Source organism: Mus musculus, chromosome 4 (assembly GCF_000001635.26).
Source record: "Mus musculus strain C57BL/6J chromosome 4, GRCm38.p6 C57BL/6J".
NCBI classification, from domain to species: domain Eukaryota; kingdom Metazoa; phylum Chordata; class Mammalia; order Rodentia; family Muridae; genus Mus; species Mus musculus.
The window spans coordinates 50,798,538-50,822,729 of record NC_000070.6 but is presented as its reverse complement, the minus strand read 5'-3'; the positions used below and the strand labels follow the sequence as shown (position 1 = coordinate 50,822,729).

At 37.5% G+C, this 24,192-nt stretch overlaps 2 long non-coding RNA genes across 4 annotated transcripts in view; one reads left to right on the top strand and one right to left on the bottom strand.

The window, feature by feature from the left end:
* Positions 1 to 24,192, top strand: part of Gm42288 — a 38,775-nt gene that overhangs the window by 4,272 nt on the left and 10,311 nt on the right. The window contains exon 2 of the long non-coding RNA XR_881276.1: positions 2,777 to 2,913. This is a non-coding gene — a long non-coding RNA (predicted gene, 42288). The remainder of the gene's footprint in view (positions 1 to 2,776; positions 2,914 to 24,192) is intronic.
* The window catches only part of Gm42287, a 114,103-nt gene that overhangs the window by 80,997 nt on the left and 8,914 nt on the right, over positions 1 to 24,192 (bottom strand). For all 3 annotated transcript variants that reach the window (XR_881275.1, XR_881274.1, XR_881273.1), the window contains exon 2: positions 607 to 708. This is a non-coding gene — a long non-coding RNA (predicted gene, 42287). The remainder of the gene's footprint in view (positions 1 to 606; positions 709 to 24,192) is intronic.

The window sequence follows — 24,192 nt, the reverse complement described above, 5'->3', positions numbered from 1 at the left end:
TCAGTTCAATTCAACTGAGTGCAGTTGAGTTCAGTTACCATGGAGAAGAGTCTGAGCCAGATCGGCTGTGCTGAACCAGCCAGCCAGAGTGCAGAAAGAACTAGAAAGGGCGAGCATATTCAGCAGTAACCCTCCAAGATGACATATCTAGCAAATAAAAGTTACTTTTACCATTATGCCCAATTATACATTTAGTAAAATGAACAAATTTGTTATTTCAATCATCTGTTTGGACTTGTGAGACAACTGGTACCTTCTGAATTTTCTTCTATAAAGAGACAATATAGGCATCCATGTTTTCTTTTTATTTCAAAACTATTTTATATAAAACTGGTGATTTTCCAGCTTAGTACTGTTTATTGTTAGAAAGAAGAGAATAAAATATATTTTAAAAATTAATATAATCAAGGTGAATCATTTCTTCTAGAAGCTTTTGAGATACACTTTAGAAGTACAATTCACAAATGTATTACTTGGAGAAATGGCTTTATTAAGACATGGTTGCATGATAGTTATGCCTCATTGACCTGACTCCACTAACAAGCACTTTGAGATTAATAAGTCACAGCTCTGGATATATTTCTGAGGGTATTTTCATATACTCACCATAACTATGACTACTCCATCCTCTGTGTTGGACATTCCTCGTGGAATAAAGAATAGAGATGGAGGTGTGTTCCATCATTACAGGCATTTTCTTTCTCTGTACTGATAAATACAATGTAAGCTGAGAAAGTAGAAAATACTCTGTGACCATAGCAATTTTGGTTTCAAAGTTTTTTAAGTGGTTTGTACCCCCATCCCTCCACTGGGGTCTGGCTACTGGAGGTGATCTCTTCAGGTTCCATATCCCAACAGATCAGCATTTCTGCTAAAGTCACCTGCATTGACTCCTGGGAGTCTCCCTCATCCCAGGTCTCTAGGACTTCTAGAGATCCCCCCCCCCTGGTTTTTCAAGACAGGTTTTCTCTGTATAGCCCTGATTGTCCTAGAACTCACTTTGTAGACCAGGCTGGCCTCAAACTCAGAAATCCATCTGCCTCTGCCTCCCGAGTGCTCTTATCTCTGACCCATGACAGCTGCATTTTTCCATTTATTCTTCTGGCCCCCTGGGACTCTATTCTGTCTCTACCCATGTCTGTACTTGCCCACAATCTTGAATTTCTCCTATCTAAAAGAAATACAGGAGCAAAATGGAGCAGACTGAAGGACTGACTGACCAGTGATCGGCCCATTTGAAGACCAATCCCATGCGAAGGCACCAATTCCTCACACTATTAATGATGCCATGTTTTTCCTTCAGTCTCTGCTCCACACTTTGTCTCTGTATTTCCTCCCATGGGTACTTTGTTCCCCTTCTAAGAGGACCAAAATATCCACATTTTGGTCTTCCTTCTTGAGTTTTATGTGGTCTGTGAATTGTATCTTGGGAATTCTGAGCTTCTGTGCTAATATCCACTTATCAGTGAGTATGTATCATGTGTGTTCTGTTGTGATTGGGTTACCTAACTCAGGATGTGATCTATCCCATATAGAGTTACCAAACCCAGACACTATGGCAGATGCCAACAAGTGCTTGCTGACAGGAGCCTGATATAGCTGTCTCCTGAGAGGCTCTCCCAGTGCCTGACAAATACAGAGGTGGATGCTCTAAGGCACCCATTAGAGTGAGCACAGGGTCCCCAATGAAGGAACTAGAGAAAGGACCCAAGGAGCTGAAGGGATTTGCTGTCCCATAGGAGGAACAATAATAATATGAATCAACTAGTACCCCCAGAGTTCCCATGGACTAAACCACTAACCAAAGCACAGGGTCCCCAAAGAAGGAGCTAGAGAAAGAACCCAAGGAGCTGAAGGGATTTGCTGTCTCATAGGAGGAACAATAATATGAACCAACCAGTAACCCCCAGAGTTCCCACAGACTAAACCACCAACCAAAGAGTACACATGGAGGGACTCCTGGCTCCAGCTACATATGTAGCAGAGGATTGTCTTGTCAGACATCAATGCAAGTAGAGGCCCTTGGTCCTGTGAAGGTTTGATGCCCCAGTATAGGGGAATGCCAGGACAGGGAAGTGGGAATGGGATGGTTGGTGAGCAGGAGGAGAGGGAATAGAATAAGGTCTTTATGGAGGGGAAATGACAAAAGGGTATAACATTTCAAATATAAATAAGGAAAATAGTTAATAAAAACATTTTTTAAAAAATGATGGCATGTTTTGCTTATAGCCAAGAGCCTAGCATAGCAAACCTCTGAGAGGCTCTACCAAGCAGCTGACTGAGACAGATGCAGATACCCACAGAAAGACATTGCAGGAGAAGGGTGAATTAGGTGGAAAGGTTTAAGACCCTCAAGAGATGGCAACATTTCAGGAAAACAAACAGCATCAAGTAACCTGAACTCCTGGGAGCTCCTGGAGATTGAGCCACCAACCAAAGTACATACATCAGCTAGTCTGAGGCCCCTGACACCTGTAGCAGAGGGTGTCATGTCTGGCCTCCGTAGGGGAGGCTGAGGCTAATCCTGCAGAGACTTGATGCACCAGGGTGGGGCAATTACAGGGAGTGCAGGCTGCCTTCTCAAAAGTGAAGGGAGAAGTTACCAAGAGAGGGGAAACATTTGGTATGTAAATAATTAGATAGATACATAAGTAGATACATAGATAGATATCAGATAGACAAATAAATTTTTAAAGTATCTAAGTTATCATAATTAATATATATTACACATTTATTTATTATTATTTTAATAATTATCATTGATCTTTTTTTACAGTCCTGTTATTATCCCCTCCAGATCTGACCCCTGATTGCTCCTCATCCTGTTCCTCCTCCCCCATGTCTCCAAGAAGATGATTAATTTTAAAGGAAAGAAAATTAGAACATTGTGAATAAGAGAAAATCATGAGCCGGGTATGTTGATGTACATCCATAATCCAACCATTTGGGAAGTTGAGACATGAAGTTTGCTATGGTATCGTACAACCGCAATCTTTAGGCTATACATTTCAAATTACCTTTGGATATATGGTTGGGCCTTGCTTTTAATTAAATAAAAATAAAAAGTAAAACAAACAAAAAAAGGAGCAATTAAATTGGAGTCTGACTCATATTACAATGAAGTTCTGAAAGAGCAGGTGTTAATGTTCAAATCCAGCCTGGAGATATTTCCAACAATTTCTAGAGTAAGTAGATATAAATAAAGTTTAAGACAATCAGAAAACACATAATACCAAGGATTTATTTAATATATATGATCACTGGACTTTATTTTATTTAGAATTAAAATTAGACTAGATGTATATGCCCACCTTTTATCCAATTTATTGTCATCTATAAATAATTGCATATATATTAAATCATATGTGTAAGTTTTATATATACATATATATTTGATTTAATTTTTTAAAATTTCTGTATAAATGATATTCTGTTAAGACTAAAAGAAAGAGAATAGCACATATCTTAGAATTGGAGTTAAAGTCACTTGTTAGCTGAACAGTGTTGGTGCTGGGGACTGAACTTAAGTTCTCTGAAAGAGCAGTACATATTTTTCTAAATGCTAGACTGTCTACTTCCCAGCTACACTACAGTTGCTTGATGTTTGAATCTCACTTGGGTTACTTCTACTACAGCAGTCTGTCCAGGGGGTGCATTTCACTTGGATACTTGCTCCTGGTCCATCATGTCTAAAAATGACCTCTTGATCACTTTTCTTTCTCCTCTTTTTTTCTCCTGAGATCCATCACTTGATCCTCAATGCCCACCTTTCTCTTTCTATTGCCCAATCACCCAATTGAAAGCTCGAGTATTTTATTAATTAATTAACTTTAAATTGAGGAACAATGTTTACATAAAAAGGGCTGGCTTATGTGTAAATTCTCTTGTCTGAGGCCATGCAGGTCTTTGGGTTCAGAATTTAACATTTGCATATAGAATAACAGACCAACTCCCATCAACATGCTAAGTTTTAGTTTCTCTGCAGTCACTAGTTGCCTATAGTTCTTTATGTAGGAGTATGATCCCACAAAACTTTTCTCTTCCCATGGCATATCAAGCTACAATAAGATTAGATACCTCTCCTCATATTAAGAGTAGACAAGGCAACCCAGCAGGAGGACAAGGACCTCCAAAGCAGGTAAAAGGATCAGAGACAGCCCCTGCTTCCTTTCTTAGGAGTCCCACAAAACACCTATGCCACTTCCCTGATCCCTCAGAAGCAAGCCATTTACTGAAAGGAGATGGAGAAGGAGTGGATGGGGGTATGGGGAGGTAGTGGAGAGGTGGAGGAGATGCTTTACAGAGGGAGGGGAAAACTGTGGTAGGGATGTTATATGTGAGAGAATAAATCTACAACAAAAAAACCACCCAAAAAGAAAAAGAAGAGGAAGAAGAAGAAGAAGAAGAAGAAGAAGAAGAAGAAGAAGAAGAAGAAGAAATAATAATAATAATTAATAATAATAATGATAATAATAATAGTGTTTCTTTCCATGTTAACATGTCCATGATCGCTATTGTTTCATCCTTGTTAATGCATCAATTTCTAAGAGACTGTTTTACAGCAAACTCCTTATATTCTTACACTTACAAGTATTTACCACCACTTCCCCAATGTTCCCTGAGACATAGATACAAAAATCTATGGTGTAGATTCATCCATTGATACTGGGCTCCCTACATCAGTGAATCTCTTCCTTCAGTTCATTTAGGGTGTTTTGTTTTTGTTTTTGTTTTTGTTTTTGTTTGTTTGCTTGCTTGTTTTTGTGGTGGTCTCCATTTGCTTTGAAGAGAGGCTTCTTTTAATCAGGAATGATGGCTACATTGACATGTGTGCATATAAGGATTAGATTTAGAATTCATTGAGGAATTATGCTGGGCAAGCAAAGTAAATGTAGTATATAATTTTTTCATATTTATTATTTGTATTAAATTATTTTATTTATTTTTTTCCAAATGCTGCCCTCTTTCCTGCTCCCCCTCCTAGAGTTCTTCATCCCAAACTCCTCTGATTTGGGTCTGAGAGAGTGCTCACCCACCTCCCCACCACCCTCACCTGCATCCTCTACCCTCTCCACTCCCACCAGTGTCCCCCTTCCCTGGGGCATCAAGACTCTACAGAATTAAGCACACTCTCCCACTGAGGCCAGACAAGGCAGTCTTCTGCTACATATGTGCCAGGGGCCACAGACTAGCAAATGTATGCTCTTGGGTTGGTGGCTTAGTCCCTGACAGCTCTCAGGTATCTGGGTTAGTTGATGCTCTTGTTCTTCCTATGGGGTTACCAATCCCTTCAACTCCTTCAATCCTTTTGCTAGCTCTTCCATAGTGTTCTCTTACCTCAGTCCAATTGTTGGCTATTAGTATCCGGATCTGTCTTAGTCATCAGCTATTACAGCCTCTCAGAGGACATCTATGCTAACCCCTGTTTGCAATCACAACATGGCATCAGTAATAGTGTAAGTTTGATGCCTGCCCATGGGATGGATCCCAGGTTGGGGCAGTCACTGGATCTCCTTTCCTTAAACTTTGCTCCATTTTTGTCCCTGCATTTCCTTTACACAGGACCAATTCTGGATCAAAATTTTTGAAGGTACTTGGGTGTACCCATCCCTCGACTTGGGGCCTTGTCTATCCATGGAGGTGGTCTCTTTGGGTTCTATCTTCTGACTGTTGAGTATTTCAGCTAAGGTCACCCCCCCATCAAGTCCTGAGAGTCTCTTACACTAGGTCTCTGGGACTTTCTAGAGGATCCTCCCAGGCCCTGACCCAAGATAAATCCATTCATTCTCCTGGCCCTATTGGCTTCTCTCCTGTCTTCTCCCATACCTTCTCCTGCCCCCCCTTTCCCCTTCCTCTCTCCTCCCCACCCAGGTCCCTCCCTGTCAATTGCCTGCAGTGATTATTTTCTTCCCCATTGCAAGTGGGATTGAAGCATCCTCACTTGGGCCTTCCTTTTGTTAAATCTCTTATGGTCTGTGAGTTGTATCATGGGTATTCTGTACTTTTTTGTCTAATATCTACTTATCAGTGACTAGATAACATGCATGTCCTTTTGGTTTTGGGTTACCTGTCTCAGAGTGATATTTTCTAGTTCCATCCAATTGCCTGCAAAGCACATGATAGCCTCATTTTCAATAGCTGAATAGTATTGCGTAAAACTATTGTAATGAACCACATTTTCTGTATCTATTCTTCAGATGAGGGACATCTGTGTGTTTTCCAGATTCTGGCTTTTATGAATAAGGCTGCTATGAACATACTGGAGCACAAGTTCTTGTGTTATGGTCAAGCATTTTTTGGGTATATGCCCAGGGGTGATATACGTGGGTCTTCAGAAATTTTTCTAGGGTTCATTATCTCAGTATCCCTTGGAAGCTAGCTTATTTTCCAGTACTGGGCATTTCCCTTTTATTGAGTAGAAGATTTTTAATTCCAATTAGAAAGCTCTTGTTTGCCACCAACACATGACTGTTATTTATTCCACCTTTATGAATATCTTGCCATGTCTTTATTTGTCATGGTTCATAGGCATTGGAGCTGGAAAAGATTATTTACTTGCTCCCTTCTCCTGACAATATTATAAACAATTATATTGTTTCTGGAACAATATAATCTAGACTGCAGGAAAGAAACTTTCAGGTCAGATCCAGCTTGAATCATCTCAATTATTTGTCATACACACACACACACACACACACACACACACACACACACACAAACACACACACACACAGACACACACACACACAAACACGCACACACACACGCACACACACACACACACACACACACGCACACACACATGCACACACACACTATATGAAATAAATCCATGAGAAGTGATATCCATCTATTAGACTGGAGTTAATATAATGCTCATGGCAATTTTCTACAGTGGGAGTCATATCCACTGTCGTGTTCAAACAAGTGACTCTATTAGGTTGACTCAAACACACACACACACACACACACACACACACACACACACACACACGGTTTCATCAGTATTAGGGGTCCACTCCAACCTCTAAATGGCAACTAAGAGCTACATTGATAATACATATTGTTTGAGAATAATTTGGACTAGCCTTATCATTATTCTTAGCCATGCCAGTCAACAAAACAGACCAAAAACTGTTGGCAAAGTTGAAGGAAACAAGGAGTATATGTTCACTGTAGATGAAAATGTAGTTGATTCAGCTTCACACTGATAATAGTGTGGAGAATCTTTATTTATTTATATTTATTTTTATTATATTTCTTTATTTACATTTCAAATGTTATCCCCTGTCCCCTTTCCCATCCACCTATTTACCAACCCACCCACTCCCACTTCTGGCCCTGGCATCACCCTATACTGGGGCATAGAGCCTTCACAGGACCAAGGGCCTCTCCTCACATTGATGAACAACAAGGCCATCCTCTGCTATATATGCAGTTGAAGTCATGAGTCTCTCCTCTCTTTGGTTGATGGTTTAGTCTCTGGGAGCTCTGTAGGTACTGGTCGGTTCATATTGTTGCTCCTCCTTTTTACAGATCCTCCATTAGCCAACCATTGGACTGAGCACAGGGTCCCCAATAGAGGAGCTAGAGAAAGGACCCAAGGAGCTGATGGAGAGTCTTTAAAAACCTAAAAATAAAGCTACTACATGACCCAGCTATACAAATCTTGGCATATGCTCAAAGGATAAGATATCCTACACCACAGATACTTGCTCAGCTATGTTTATGCTTCCCTGTTTACCATAACTTAGAACTAGAAACAATCTAAATGAAGAAACATATTATTTTATATTTATATAAAATTGTATTCAATACAGATATTTCTACAATACATACACACATGTATAGGAAGAACTATTGAATATATAATATACTTGTATTCTATGATATATTTAAAAATAAGAATATATGGGTTTAAACAACTAGAATTTGTAAATTTGCAAATGCATACTAGTAGATCCGAAAACAAAAAGTAGTGAGAAACAGTGGCCCAATTTATCATAGAGAGCCTAGGATGATGGGAGAAATTTCAAAACTTGAGTACCCCAAGTTGAGAAAAATGGAGTAAGTGAAGAAAATATCATCTCAAAAAGCCAAAAACCAATCATAACTATAATTTTCTCTCCAAAATTCCAACTCACATGAGATTTAAAGAGAACGATAGCTAGTAATGATTTATAAATGGACAGGACAAGTTTTCTAGGGGAGACCTTAAGTGGGGGGAGATAGGTCAGAGTGAAAATGATATATTTTCCAATTGTTTCATTTCCTTTCTCTGACCCAGATTATCAAGTAATCTTTACATAAATGCTTAAACTCTTGTCAAGTTAAATTTTTTGAGTTCACTTAATAGACTTACTTGTTTGAATATGACAGTGGATATGACTTCTACTGTTGAAAATTTCCATGAGTATTACATTAGCTCCAGTCTAATAGATGGACATCACTTGTCATGGATTTAGGTCATATTTCAGTACTTTTGTCCAGTAATTTGTAAATTTTAAACTTTCCTACTAGAAACATTTTTTTAAATTTGCTTTATACTTCACTTGGTCAGCAAGAGCATATCACCTTTTGACCAGAAAGAATAAAGTACAAGGAAGTAATTTCTAATAAGAAAGGTAGATTTGAAGAAATGTGATAAGGTTAGTATGAGCAAATAAATATATAAATAAAATGAAACTGTCAATCAATGCAAGAATTGGCAACATGCAAGTAGAAACACAAACATTATCTTTGAAACAGTTCCTTCTATTATGTTGTGATGTGCAAAATTAGCTCTTTTAAATCTAGAGGGACTTGTATTGTATATTTGCACTGTACTCATGATGAAAGCTGATACCATCTCACCAAAATGATAATGTCTATCAACACAAAAAGAAATTCAGCAGATATTGGACGGAGTACAAAAGAAAAATGAACTTTATAGTCTTGGTAGGATACAAATTAGTTCAGATATTAAGAAAGTCAATACGGAGGTTTCTCAGAACATTAAAGAAAGAACTTTCCCAGAGATGAATCTGTGCTGATACTTTTACTAAATGAACTTAGTATGAAACTGTCTTCTCAATTTGTTTCCTCCTAGTTGTAGATTAGTGCAGCTCTCACAACTCATCAGAGAAAGGTCTTTGTGTAGTGGACTGAGGTTAACACTAGAGAAAATCAAATAACCCCATTAAAAAATGGGTCTCAAAACTATGGGTCTCAAAACTAAACAAAGAATTCTCACCTGAGGAATACTGAATGGCTGAGAAGCACCTGAAAAAATGTTCAGCATCCTTAATCATCAGGGAAATGCAAATCAAAACAACCCTGAGATTCCACCTCACACCAGTCAGAATGGCTAAGGTCAAAAATTCACATGTCAGCAGATGCTGGCAAGGATGTGAAGAAAGAGGAACACTCCTCCATTGTTGGTGGGATTTCAACCAACAAAGGACTTGTACAACCACTCTGGAAATCAGTCGGGCAATTCCTCAGAAAATTGGACATAGTACTACTGGAGGATCCCGCAATACCTCTCCTGGGCATATATCCAGAAGATGTTCCAACTGGTAAGAAAGACACATGCTCCACTATGTTCATAGCAGCCTTATTTATAATAGCCAGAAGCTGGAAAGAATCCATATGCCCCTCAACAGAGGAATGGATACAGAAAATGGGGTACATTTACACAATGGAGTACTACTTAGCTATTAAAAAGAATGAATTTATGAAATACCTAGGCAAATGTACGGACCTGGAGGGTATCATCCTGAGCGAGGTAACCCAATCACAAAAGAACTCAAATGATATGTACTCACTGATAAGTGGATATTAGCCCAGAAACTCAGAATACCCAAGTTACAATTTGCAAAACACATGAAACTTAAGAAGAATGAAGGCCAAAGTGCCCCTTAGAATTGGGAATAAAACACCGATGAAAGGAGTGACAGAGACAAAGTTTGGAGCTGAGAGGAAAGGATAGACCATCTGGAGACTGCCTCACCTGGGGATCCATCCCATAATCAGCCTCCAAACACAGACACCATCGCATATGCCAGCAAGATTTTGCTGAAAGAACCCTGATATAGCTTTCTCTTGTGAGGCTATGTCGGTGCCTGGCAAACACAGAAGTGGATGTTCACAGTCAGCTATTGGATGGAACACAGGGCCCCCAATGGAGGAGCTAGAGAAAGTACCCAAAGAACTAAAGGGGTCTGCAACCCTATAGGTGGAACAACAATATGAACTAACCAGTGCCCCCCAGAGTTCGTGTCTCTAGCTGCATATGTAGCAGAAGATGGCCTAGTCGGCCATCATTGGGAAGAGAGGCCCCTTGGTCTTGCAAACTTTATATGCTTCAGTACAGGGGAACACCAGGGCCAAGAAGTGGGAGTGTGTGGTATGGGAGTCGGTGGGGGGGTAGGTATGGGGGACTTTAGGGATAACATTTTAAATGTAAATGAAGAAAATACCTAATTAAAAATATTTTTAAAAAATCTATCCTTCTGTGAAGAATATATATGCTACTGCTTTTTTTCATTTTTTTGTAGAAAATTAAGCTCTAATTTTATTTGAAATTATAGAAATAAAGTATTAAATTCTTGATATTATATTTAACTAAAATTCCTGATAGTTAATAGTTTTTAACTCTTAAATATTTATTTTACCAGTCATAATTTTAGACATGGCTTGAGCATCATTCTTTTTAGTTGCATGTCATTTAAAAATAGAATTTTTTATCAAATGTTTTATTTAATGTTTGGAACATTTTTTAATAAAGAGATATAAATGTAGAAGATAAAGCTGGTCTCAGATTTACTTTATAACCCAGGTTTGCCTTCAACTCATTTCTGTTTTTCCTCTTAATTTCTGAGAGTGCAGTTGTGTGCTACCACACCCGCTAAAATTCACTGTCTTCTGGTTTAAGTTTTGCTTCTGGCCAGTTTGACTCTACATTAATCACTTTATGTGAAGTGGCTTTTTGCAATTTACTTAGGTTCTGGCTGATTATAAATGATGATTTTCTATATATAAATCATTGCAATTTAATTTAATTTATTTATTTTAGCATCTCCAAACATGGAGCAATTTTTTATTAGATATTTTCTTTATTTATATTTCAAAAGTTATCCCTTTCCTAGTTTCCCCCCTGAAAATCCCCTATTTCTTCCCCCGTCTCCCTGCTCCCCAATCCACCCACTCCTGCTTCCTGGCCCAGACATTCCCCTATAGTGGGGCAAAGAATCTTCACAGAACCAAGGGCCTCTCCTTCTATTGATGACTGACTAGGCCATCCTCTGCTGAAGGGTTTTGCAGCCCCATAGGAGGAAAAACAATATGAACTAACCAGTGTCCCCAGAGCTCCCTGGGACTAAACCTCCAATCAAAGAAAACTCATGGAGGGACTCATGGCTCTAGCTGCATATGTATGAATAGAATCTTAAAGATAATCAAATGGAAGGGCATATCCTTTTAATTTCACATGTGGAACTTTACTGTTTCAATTATGCTTTTCAACTTGTCATTGGTGATTTCATTGAGCTTTTAAAATGTTAATATACTTACATTTCCTTGGGGCTGTATATTACACTAATGTCATCCTTACAAACAGACTTTAAAACACCTAGTAATTAACAGTGCATCATAGTCAAGAATCTGCACTGGGCTTTTAAATTATCTTATTCAAAGTTAAATTAAAATTCTCATATATATGTAAAAATATAGAATTCATCATTGACCATTGAACACTAAAAATTTTATTCAATAGTATATTATTATAATAATAATATGCACTTCATGAGTCACAATTTATCTGGAAGACTTCAATTTGATAAAAATCTATATAGGAAGAGCAAGTTTTAGTCGGCTCAGACATGTAATACTTATGCTACTTGTGACCTCACCGAGTAGACTCCTAACCAGGACATGGAATCTAATCTACCAGACTTTTTCTTTATACATACATACAACATACATACATACAAAAGTGTGTGTGTATATGTGTGTATGAGTATGTGTAAATGTAAGTGTATATATACATATGCACATATACATAGGATTAAAACATGAAATTTTTCATAATATTTTTATTAACTTAAATTCTTAAGATTTTTAATTTTTTTTAAATTTTTTAATCTTTTATTACGGTCCAGTCTGTCCAGTCTTCCTGGTCTGCCCTCTGACTATTCCAGATCTCATACCTCCTCCCCACCCCCACCCACCCCTGTCTCAAAGAGAGAGGATATACCCACCCCACAACTTCAACCTCACTAGACTTCCCCACTCCCTGGGGCCTCAAGTCTCTTGAGGGTTAGGTGCATCTTCTCTCATTGAGTCAAGACCCAGGAGTCCTCCACAGTATATGTCTTGGTGGCCTCATATCAGCTGGTGTATGCTGTCTGTTGGTGGATCAGTGTCAGAGACATCTCCAAGGTCCAGGTTAGTTGAGAATATTGGTCTTCCTATAAGACCACCCTCCTCCTCAGCTTCTTCAAGCTTTTCAATGCTTCAACCACAGGGCAGGGGTCACCAGATTCTGTCCATTGGTTGGGTGTAAATATCTGCATCTGACTCTTTTAGCTGCAGAGGGCAGTCATGCTAGGTTTCTGTATGTAAAAACACCATAGTATGGGAAATAGTGTAAGGACTCAGACCTCCCCTTGAGATGGATCCCAATTTGGGCCTGTAACTGGACCTCCTTCCCCTCAGGCTCTTCTCCATTTTAACCCTGCAGTTCATTCAGACAGAAACAATTCTGGGTCAGAGTTTTTGACTGTGGGATGGCAATCCCATCCTTCCACTTGATGCCCTGTCTTTCTACTGGAGGTGGACTCTACGAGTTCCCTCTCCCCACTGTAGGCCATTTCATCTAAGGTCCCACACTTTGAATCTTGAAGAGTCTCTTATCTCCCAGGTCTCTGATACATTCTAAAGGGTCCCCCCACTATCTGAATGGTAATGTCAATATCAGCCTCTTGCTTTTACTTTTATAGATAACATTCACAATATAATAACTATTGAATACATCCAAACACTGTATAAAGTGTTAAGCAGTTACATTGTATAACTAATATCCCTGAGACATGAGGTTTCAACATCTACTAGGATGTTCAGTAGGATAGTCAGTTGCACTGAGCTGTTTGTTTGTTTGTTTGTTTGTTTGTTTGTTTTGCCTCTCATAGAAATACTTCATTCCTACACAGTTGTCAATTACTTTCAGGTGAACTTATTTACACGTATTGAAACTCCACTGTTGTACTTGGGAACTGAGTAACTTCGTTGGTTCACAAGAGACAATTGATCACATACTGAATTAAATAATCTATGATAAAGGTGACTACCTAACTGAAAAATCTTATTAGATAAATTGAAATCATTTAATGTAAAACTATCCTACAAATTTGCCAAGTTTATGAAAGAAAATAATGGACAGAATAAAATGGACTAATTATGAAATATCATTTTCAAGAAAATAAATCTTACATGAACTTCAGTGTGACTTCCCAGTTTTAATTCCTTCTATATAGTAGTCACCCACACTCATTTTAGTTAATCTTCTGGATATTTGAAGAGAATATTCATAGATATTTTAAGTTGGAAGTCCTCCAGGGAAATTCATAATACCCACATGTCATCTAACAAAAATAAAATTTTAATTCAAAAATAAGATATTTCTTTAGAAGTATTGTTAGTCACAGATCCCAAAATTTGGTGTAACTTCACAGTTGGGCATTTTATTTTCTGCCACTGTCAAAGAAGATTGAGACTTTTAGTGTGCTATTTCAGACATCACAGATTTGACAACAGGGTGAGATGTATTGTATAGTGAAGTAATATTAAAGACCCTTATCTTATCTTTTCCAGTAAATAATGCATTTTTGCAAGCATGAATTATGTAATTACTGTATATATGTAGTTTTAATTATCCTTTTAATTAGTTTTTAATCCCAAATGAAATTTCAGTAAGACTTATCTAATGATTAATATAATCATCATCTAATAAAGTGTTTAGAATTAACATGTATAAAAAGCAGATGGCTAGCTGAATTCATACCAGAAAACTCTTTTAAAGAACTCAATACATAATAGAATTTTATTTAACTTTGAAAAAAAATCAAATTATGGAATTGCAGATAAAAGAATGAAACACAAATACATTTATACTTAGAAAAACAAACATTGAATATTCTCGCTGATATCAGATGTTAGTTATAAATGTTTATATTTGTGTGCTTAACTTGAAATACTGAAGAATCCAGGAAACAAGAAAGGAACTATTAGTGTGAAAGGAGGAGAGGATTTCAGTGATAGTGGGTAGTAGAACACAGAATATAATGAATGAGAAAATGACAAGGGGAGGGAGGTTTATCTGCAGAGAGAGATGAGAGGATGACAAAAAAGACTGGGTGGGGGAGAGGCAGTTAAAAATAGGAATGTTTGGGAAATTCATAGAGATATCAACTCATGTGTCAACTCCCTAACTTTACATAGATAAGTTAAAAGTTAGTATTTGAAATTACCCAATACAGGAGTTATTATCCCTCTCAGAACCCTTAGATTGCTAAATAAAGATCCCAGTGTCAGAAGTAAGATTATCATAAAGTAGGCATATCGTTTTTGGAGGCACACCCCCACACACCCCATTTACAGGTTTTAGTCACTTCTCTGGGTTGCTCATCTGAATTTGACACTAAGGATGTTGCTGAAGACAACATGTAATTTGGTAATATGGCTTGGAGAAATCAGTAGATTTATAGTTCTAGAGTTTCAGAGTAGTGAAAGGTGCTATGTAGGCTGTTGGGGTTGAATGCCATCAATAAATTTAATAAGAATTGTATCTTTGAATTGTCTGGTGTGGCAAGATATGCCTATGGATACAGGGGTAGCTTGAATGTTATATGGGAAACTAATTACTTTCTAATTGAAAATTAGATTTCCTCCATGAGAGGAAATACAGTTTTAGTACTATAAACCTGGCCAATAACTCATGGCTAGGATGCTCCCTGGCCCCAGGTGAGAACCTTACTACAAGCATTTTCCTAAGTGAGGCTCATTTCAAACTGCTTTCTAAATTCCTATCTTTATGCACAAAGAATGATGTATCATGGAGTAATCATTAAAGAAGTTTCTATGTGCAGTTAATTGCAGCTAATTCGGGAATTTACAACAGATCAGAATACAGAAAATAAGTGTTAAGAAATGATAAAAATGGATTGTTGAGCATGCATTTTTATAAAACACAAAACACCAGCACATGGGTGGCACCATAAACACTGTGCTGAGTGCTCCCCCAAAATTCACTAAGAAAATACATTACAGCTTGTCTATAACCAGATTTCATGAAGGCATTTTTTTTTCTGTTGAGATTCCCTCCTCTCAGATAACTCTAGTCTTTGTGTCAAATTGACATAATACTTGCCAGTACAGTAGGATCAAAATGTATTGTAAGAAATTCTTTTTGCCTCTTCTTCTTTTATATTGGTTATTTTACTTATTTACATTTCCAATGTTACCCCCTTCCACCTCTCCCCTCCACAAGCCTAAACAACAAATATTGTATTTAAAAAGCTCTATGAATTCCTTTATTTACTTATCCTTTATGTGTAATGCATATTTTCTTATTTTTTCTTTCTTAATATTTAGTATAGGTTCATTGTATGTACAAATGTCAAAAGAATAACCATGTGTAAGAGTAGGTGAATGGCTATAGAAATATAATGAATATTCTCAATTGTCAACTTGATTACTTCTGGAATCAATCAAACCTCTAAGATAAAAAGGCGTACCTGTAAGGGGTCTAATCTGCAACAGGAAGATCTACATTTAATCCAGACCTTTGAGTTAGGAAAACACACCTTTATTCTATTTAATGTTGTCCACACTTCCTACTGGAAGCCTGTATAAGGACATGGAATAAGGAAACTTTTGCTCTTTGCCTGCTTGCTCTCACCTCATTAGCAAGTGCATTCCTTCACTGGCATTAGAGCCTACAATTTTGGAATTAGAGCATGTACTGGAGAAGAGTTGAGACATCCAACCTCATGGTATGAGGAACTACTGGTCCAAGGGAGGAAGTTTCAACTCCACTTAGCAGGGGGAAGGAAATAATATTGGGAGGCAGAGGGAGGAAGGGATCTGGGTGAGAGGGGGGAGTGGGAAGGGAAAGGGGAAAAAGGATCAGGTATGGAGTGGGGCAGGAGAGAAGTCCCAAGGCCCAGGATATTGAATGGAGATAAACAACATGGGGAGGGGAGTGAGGGGGACCCTCTAGGAAGTACCAGAGACATGAGAGGTGAGGGACTCTAAGGACTCAGTGGGGAAGACCTTAGCCAAAATGCCCAACATTGAGAAGAAGGAACTCAAAGTGGTCACCTCCAATAGACAGACAGGGCCTCAAGCAGAGAGATAGGATTACTAACCCTCTGTCAAAATTTCTGACCCAGAACTCTTCTGTCTAAAAATACTGCAGGGATGAAAATCGGGAAGCAGCTGAAGGAAATGACCTGGCCCAACTTGGGATCCATCTTATGGGAGGGCACCAAGGTCTGACACTATTACTGATGTTATGATGTGCTTAGAGACAGGAGCCTGGCATGACTGTCCCCTGTGAGGTGCTAAGAGCATCTGACTGAGACAGAAGCAGATACTTACACCCAACCATTGAACTGAAGTCAGGCACCCCTATGGTTGAAATAATGGAAGGATTGAAGAAGCTGAAGAGGAGAGTGACCCCATAGGAAGACTAGCAGTCTCAACTTACCCAGACCCTAGGGAGTTCCCAGATACTGAGCCACCAATCAGGAGCTTACACAGACCAGTTTGAGGCCCCTGGCACTGGTAGAATATTAAAGACATTGGATTGTTTCAGTTCTGGCACTGAACTATTATTTAATAGGTTATGGTGTATAGGAAGGCATAGTTTATAATTTTATTTAGAGGGTAAGTCAATATAAATTGTTTTATATATGCATATACATTATAAGTCTTCTAAGGTAACAGGTTTCCTGTGTCTTTTTCATACATTGTTACTGATAATCATCCTCTCACAAACCGTCCTCTATCCTGTCTTTACAATCTCCACAGCTCTTCCTTAATTCCTTACTCCAGTATTTCCTTGTCCTACTTTATACCACGTAATATCAAACATCCTTTGACATCATTTGAAAAAAATTATAAGTAAACTTTACTAGAAAGCAGCTACATATGACAGAAAATATGATGTTTGCCTTTCTAATTCTGGGTTACCTCACTTTAAATGGTTGCCCATCTGCTAGAAAACCGAAATAATAAAATTTCTAAAAAAAAGGTATGTAACTGGGATGATGTTTTAATTCACTTTATGTTTAAGAGGAAAGTGTGCTGTAAGATGCTTCTAATTGTAAAGTACTTCTATAAAGATAAGGAATTATGGAATGAGGAAACAATTTATCTGCCAATTCTAGTGAATGTATCCCTACGTAAAGAGCAAATACTTATTATAATAAAAAAGCATTGACATATGCAAATAGAAATTTTATTTAGAAGTAGAATACTTTATGGAAATTATATATATATATATATGTCATTAGAGAGAGAGAGTGAAACTTTAATACTAAAACTTTAAATTTATTATTTAACCATCACATATACAAGCACACAGTAGACATTAAATAATTATTAGTTTGTTATTATTTATGAAATCAATAAAACCACAATTAACATAAAATTGTCCATAAAAGAGCCCTTTGTATATTATTAACATCCATAGTACTATGATTCTATACTGAGCAGACTAAAGAAACAAAATGAAAGTTAGTCACAGAAGGGAAAAAATAAATAAATAGTTGGGTGTACTCTGTAGAATACAGGAGCAATAAATATGTCTGTGTCTAAGACAATGTAAGTTTGTCAGGTTACCCAGCATCCCTTTCAATCAAGTCAACATTCTTTGCAACAAAATTAGTTACATATGCCAAATAGCAGGCAAATAGGAAATAATGAAGGAAGGACAAATAAGCGAGGCCAGTGTGTGTGTGTGTGTGTGTGTGTGTGTGTGTGTGTGAGAGAGAGAGAGAGAGAAAGAGAGAGAGAGAGAGAGAGAGGAGGGGGGAGAGAGAAAGAGAGAGAGATCTTTAATTTAATAGCATGTATAATTCCAGTTTATAAGTGCTAATGATGTTCATGGTAATATCTGCTATTACGGTGACACATTTATAAGTAACCAGCATTTTATGATTTTAATGAGGTTATACTCTTTGTATTTCTCAGATAAGAATAGAAGTTATATAGGAAGAACTTTTTGTTATGTAAAATATAGTAATGAATAATCTCGACTTTTTATTTATTTCCTCAAACTTTATAACATGTACGCAGACGCACTTTTAAGAATAATTAAATGAGAAACCAAAAATGTTTTTTCACTTGGTTTGTTTGAATGCACCATGAAGTGTCAGAGCTCAGAAAAGCTTGGTGAAAAGGAAAATTTCATATTATGCTTTGATAATTTTTAAGTAAATCTTCCTCAGAAACTGAGTTTTATATTTCTACAATGAAAATAGGTATAAGACATTATGCATAATTAAGAAGCACAAAGGAGAGTGGGGAAGCAATGGTAGAATATATCTTCAATCCCAGAAGGCATCCCCTTGAAAGGGAAGAGGAAACCAAAAATTTACCAAATTAAAAGGCTCTTTATCTTTAACTCACGGAGAGTGTACCTTGTCTAATAGAACCTAGCAGAAATAAATTGTACAACATTAAAATTAGAATTCCCTTTAAATGCCTATCCTTTGCTTTGGGTGATGGGCACAGTTTAAATTCTAGCTTTCTGGAAACAGACTCAGGCACATCCCTGTGAGTGTGAAACCAGCCTGGGCTACATAGAAAGTTCCAGGACAATTGAACAGCCAGGGCAACATAGAGAGACCATGTCTCACATAACTCCAAATCAAACAAAAAATACATTATTTTAATTGAAATCTACAAGATGCTGCTGCAGCCGTGTGTAAAATCAACCAGTGTTTTAAGGTGTATCTTCATCTTCATTTATAAATATTCTGATTTTCAAGCATTCTATTAGTTACTAATAAAACTAGTATCAATATTTGGTTTAAAACATTAGATGAATACTCAGTATATCATGCTTAATAGATGGAAGATGTCAATGTAGACTTATGTGTTACTCATAATGACTTTTTACCATTTTATTTCAAAAATTACTTTTTTATATCTTATTAATCAATTCAAAGGAGTAAAAGCCTTAATTCCAGTAAATACATGCCCATAAAGCTGATGTGAACTTTTTAATTTGAAAAGATTCATTTCATTCATTTTCATGTTTTTAAGATTATTCATCAAAAAAACTATCCATCTCATTCTTAGATACCCACCCCATTATATAAACTGCTGGAGCTCAAGAAAGATGTGTGTGTGTGTGTGTGTGTGTGTGTGTGTATAAGTGTGATGCTATGCATTTATACATACATTAGAAGTGAGAAAGCAATTTCAGGTGTCATTCCTCAGGAACTATTCACCTAATTTTTGTTTGTTTTATTTCCTTTGTTTGTTTGCTTGCTTGCTTGTTTCCTTTTGGTTTTGATTGTTTTTGTTTGATACTGCTCTTTTACTGGCTTGAATATCACCCATTCAGATAGATATTTTTGGTCAGTGCCCCAAGGGAATCATCCGCCTTATTCTTGCTAGAGATGACTTCAGAAGAACATTACCACTCCCAAGTTTTATCTCTGTGTTATGGGAATTAAGCTCAGGTTGTTGTGCTTGGAAGGTAAACATTTTCCCAAATGACCCATTGCCCCTAACTTGAACCAAGTTATTCTTAATAAGGTTGCTCATCATAAAACACATTTGTTGGCTGGTGGGATGGCTCAGCAGTTAAGAGTGTTTGCTCGCTCTTGAGTAGGACTTAGCTTCAGTTCCTAGTATCTATACAGACTGGCTCACAATTATTCTTCTACCTTCCAATTCCAGTGGATCTAATGCTCACTTCTGGTCCATGGACACTTGACGTAATGCATATACATGCACTCAAGTATATTTCACAAGAATAGAATATAGACGATGCTAATCAACATGCACTCAAGTATATTTCACAAGAATAGAATGTAGATGATGATAATCAACGCAACACAAAGATAAATAAATAGCCAAAGTGTAGAGAATAAGAGACTACAGAATGTTAATCAGTAAACAGAACATATATACTGCATCTTATTCTCCAAAAGCAGTAATCGTTGTGAAAGGAGGGGCAGAAAGGGTTTATGGTCCGAAATTCGTGGATGTATGCAAGGAAACAGTGTCTTCTGAACACAGTAGGGTAGCCTCACATATAAACACACAACAATTATGGCAGCATTCATAAGACCTGTTTAAGCCCAAACCAGACCAAATCTTAATATGGAGGATATATTTGAATATCAAGTTTCACCTCTAAGTAAACTGGTAGTGTCAATTGCTAGCTACTGGTAAATGAAGGGTAATTTTTCTATAAGTGCATAACAAGTTATGACACAATGGGAGGACTTCATACATCCGTGAATATTTGTATAGCACAAACTGATCTTCATATGTTAAAAAAAAGTCATGAAGTTGAATAGGAATGGGTTGTGATAGGTTTGGGTAGAGTTGGGGAAGAGAATAAATATGATCAAAAACATCATACATCGTCTCAAAGAACTAATGAAATATTTTAAAAATGTTTTTCAAAAAAGCAGTCTGGTGTGTCCATAGATAGTTTAACTATCCAGGAACAATTAGGGAACAAATGTAAAATGAACACTGCAGGTAGTTGGACTTGGAAGTAGTATTAATAGGATATGTTGCATCCAAAGAAACTGCAATCGGATGTATGAGCTTCGGTACTGTCAACATTCAAACTGTAGGCTAAGCTACTTGGCTGTCCAAGAAATGTGGGAAATAGGTGATCATAGTAATATTTTCACTAAATACTGACAATATATGGAAACATTATGTGTCCTAGTGGACATTGTCCTTATAAACTTGGGCATGACCAGTATCAAATGTTATGACCTCTCCCCCCACCCAAAAAAAATCTGACACTGTACCCTAGATGTGACTGTTAGCTCTCAACTCAATGAGTGGTAAAGTCAATACAGGAGTAGGGAGTCAGAAAAAATAATTAGTCCCTATTAACTTTATTTTGTGTCTTAAGAATTTCACAGACTTAATGAATTATGGTTTAATTTAACTTGTGGAATGTGAATCAAGAAATAAGGACACTTAATGAAAACCTTAAGAGAAAACATACATTTAAAGAGTAATATGATGTTCTGAGGAATCACCACACTGATTTCTATAGTGGTTATACAAGTTTGACTCCCACCAGTAATAGAGTGGTGTTGCCTTTGCTCCACATCCTCAAAAATATGAGTTGTCTCTTGTGTTTTTGATTTTATTCTGACAGTTGGAATGGATTGAATGTCAATGTAGATTTGAGTTCACTGATGGCTAAGGATGTTCAACAGTTTTAAATGTTTCTCATACATTTGAGATTCCTTGATTGAGAATAATGTTTGGATCTAAACCCTATTTTTTAACTGGATTATTTGTAATTCTTAAATATTTGCTTTCTTTAGTTTTTTAAAATATTTTGGAAATTAGACCTCTCACCGATGTGAAGTTGGGAAGAAAATATTTTCCAATTTTATAGTCTACCTTTTTGTAAAATTTACAATTTCCTTCCCATTATAGAAGCTTTTCAGTTCCATACTTTCTCATTTATTAATTTTTGATCTTAGTACCTGGGCCAAGATCAACATTCTATGTTCTGTTCAGGATGTTCTCTCTTGTGCAAATGCACTCAAGGCTGTTCCCAACCCTCTCTCCATTCAGGTATAACGTGTTTGATTCTAAGTTGAAGTCTTTGATCCACTTGGATTTAAATTTGGTGCAGGGTATATGCTGATCCAATAGTGGTGCAGAATTTGTGGAATTAGTTAACCAATGTTTGGCTTAACTAACACCAATGACACTAGAGGGAGCCCATGCCATACACTGCCTGGTTCGCCAAAAACCAGGGACTTGAGAACCCTAAGACAGAACCACAAAATAAAACTAAACCTACCAACCAACCAACCCAACAAATAAACAAACAACAAAAGCGAAACAACAACAAAATAATGACATGAAATAATTTGTAATGTTACTCTTTTATACTGATAGATGTATTGTTCAGTTGTCATTAGAGAGCATTTCTCTAGTGGTAAATGTGATCAGGGGCAGATACCACAGCAAGACAATAGGAAGAGAGAAGGTCTATTTCTTTATTTACATTTCTCTTTTTTATTGGATATTTTCTTTATTTACATTCCAAATGTTATCCCCTTCCCCACTCCCTACAGCCCCTATCCTTTTCCCCTTTCCCCTTCTTCTATGAGGGTGCTCCCCCTTCCATCCACACACTTCTGCTTCCCCACCCTGTCATTTCCCTACACTGGGGCACAGAGCCTTTATAGGACCAAGGTTCTCTCCTCCCATTGATGACCAACAAGGGCCATCACCTCCTACATATGTGGCTAGAGCCATGGGTCCCTCAATGTATACTCCTTGGTTGGTAGTTTAGTCCCTGGGGGCTCAGACGTGTCTGGTTGGTTGATATTATTGCTCTTCCTTTGAGGTTTCAAACCCCTTCAGCTCCTTCAGTCTTTTCTCTAACTCCCTCTTTGGGAACCTTGTGTTCAGTCCAATGGTTGTCTGTGAGCCTCTGTATTTGTCAGGGTCTGGCAGAGCCTCTCAGAAGACAGCTATATCAGGCTCCTGTCAGCAAGCACTTCTTGGCATCCACAGTAGTGTCTGGATTTGGTGACTATATGTGGAATGGATCCCCACATGGGGCAAGGTCTGGATGCCCTTTCCTTCGAGAAGGTCTAAATAAGAGATCTCTATTAGGGCTCTCCCCTAGGGTCTCTCTTATAGGAGATTGGAGAACCCAACTGAAGTTGTAGAGAAAGACTTTAGGAGTCAGAGAAAATGGGGGTTACCAGGAGGACATGCCCCACAGGATAAATGAAACTGGGTACATATGGGCTCATATATACTGAAATGGCAACCACAGTGTTTGCATGGGTCTGCACAAAGTCTTCTGCATGTATGCCATGAATGCTAGGTTGATGTTTTTGTGGGATGACTAACAGTGGGAATGGACGTGTCTCTGACTCTTTTGTCAACCCTTGATATTCCTTTTCTTTAATCAGGTTACTGGTTCACCTTTGAAATGAAAGATCTTGCCTAGTCTTATTGTGTCTCATTTGGTCTTATTTAGCTGTTGTCTCTTGGAAGCCTTTGTTTTTCTGAAGATGTAACTGAAAGAGAGTGGCTCTCAGAGAGAGGGGAGGTCCTAAAGAACTAGGAGGAGTAGAGAGAGGCAAAACTGTGGTTAGGATGTACTGTGTGAGAGAAGAATCTAATTTCAGATAATAATAATAATAACAATAAATATGATGTTTAATTTGCATCAAAAAGTACATTGGTAACTTTTATCTCTTCAACCTACTCTGCTTTTATTTTTCTTGGTTATTATGATGTGTTGGTACCTGTGCATCATTTGTGTATACCATATTTCTACAAGTGTGAGATTAGAAGCAAAGAATCATAATGTGAAGGGGAATTTTCCTGTTACTAACTTCAATTATTGCAAAAGTCATATTTAATCATTTCCCCTCAAATATGTTATGTAAAAGCATATTAAAATCAAATCACTCTTTTTAATATTTCTTTCAAGTAGATAGATACAAAGATTCACACTTGCATATTGTAGTGATTTGAATATGCTTGGCCTAGAGGAAGGGACACTATTAGGAGATGTGGTTTTGTGCAAGGAATTGCATCACTGTGGGTGTGGACTTTGAAGTTCTATTCAGTTTGAAAGCAATCCTCCTTCTAGATGACTATAAGTCAATCTGTTAGAGATTGCCTTCTGATCAAGATGGAGAACTCTCCATTTTTGTCCCTGCAGTTCTTTCAGACAGGGACAATTCTGGATCAGAGGTTTTGACTGTGGGATAGGGAAGAGACTGAGGAAAATGAGGTCAAGTGACAGCCCCAAATTTGGATCCAGCTCAAGCGGAGGCCCCAAGGGCTGACACTATTACAAATGCTATGGTGTTCTCATAAAAGGGGCCTATTATAACTGCCCTCTGAAAGATCCAACAAGCAGCTGAAAGAGTCAGATGTAGATATTTACATCCAACC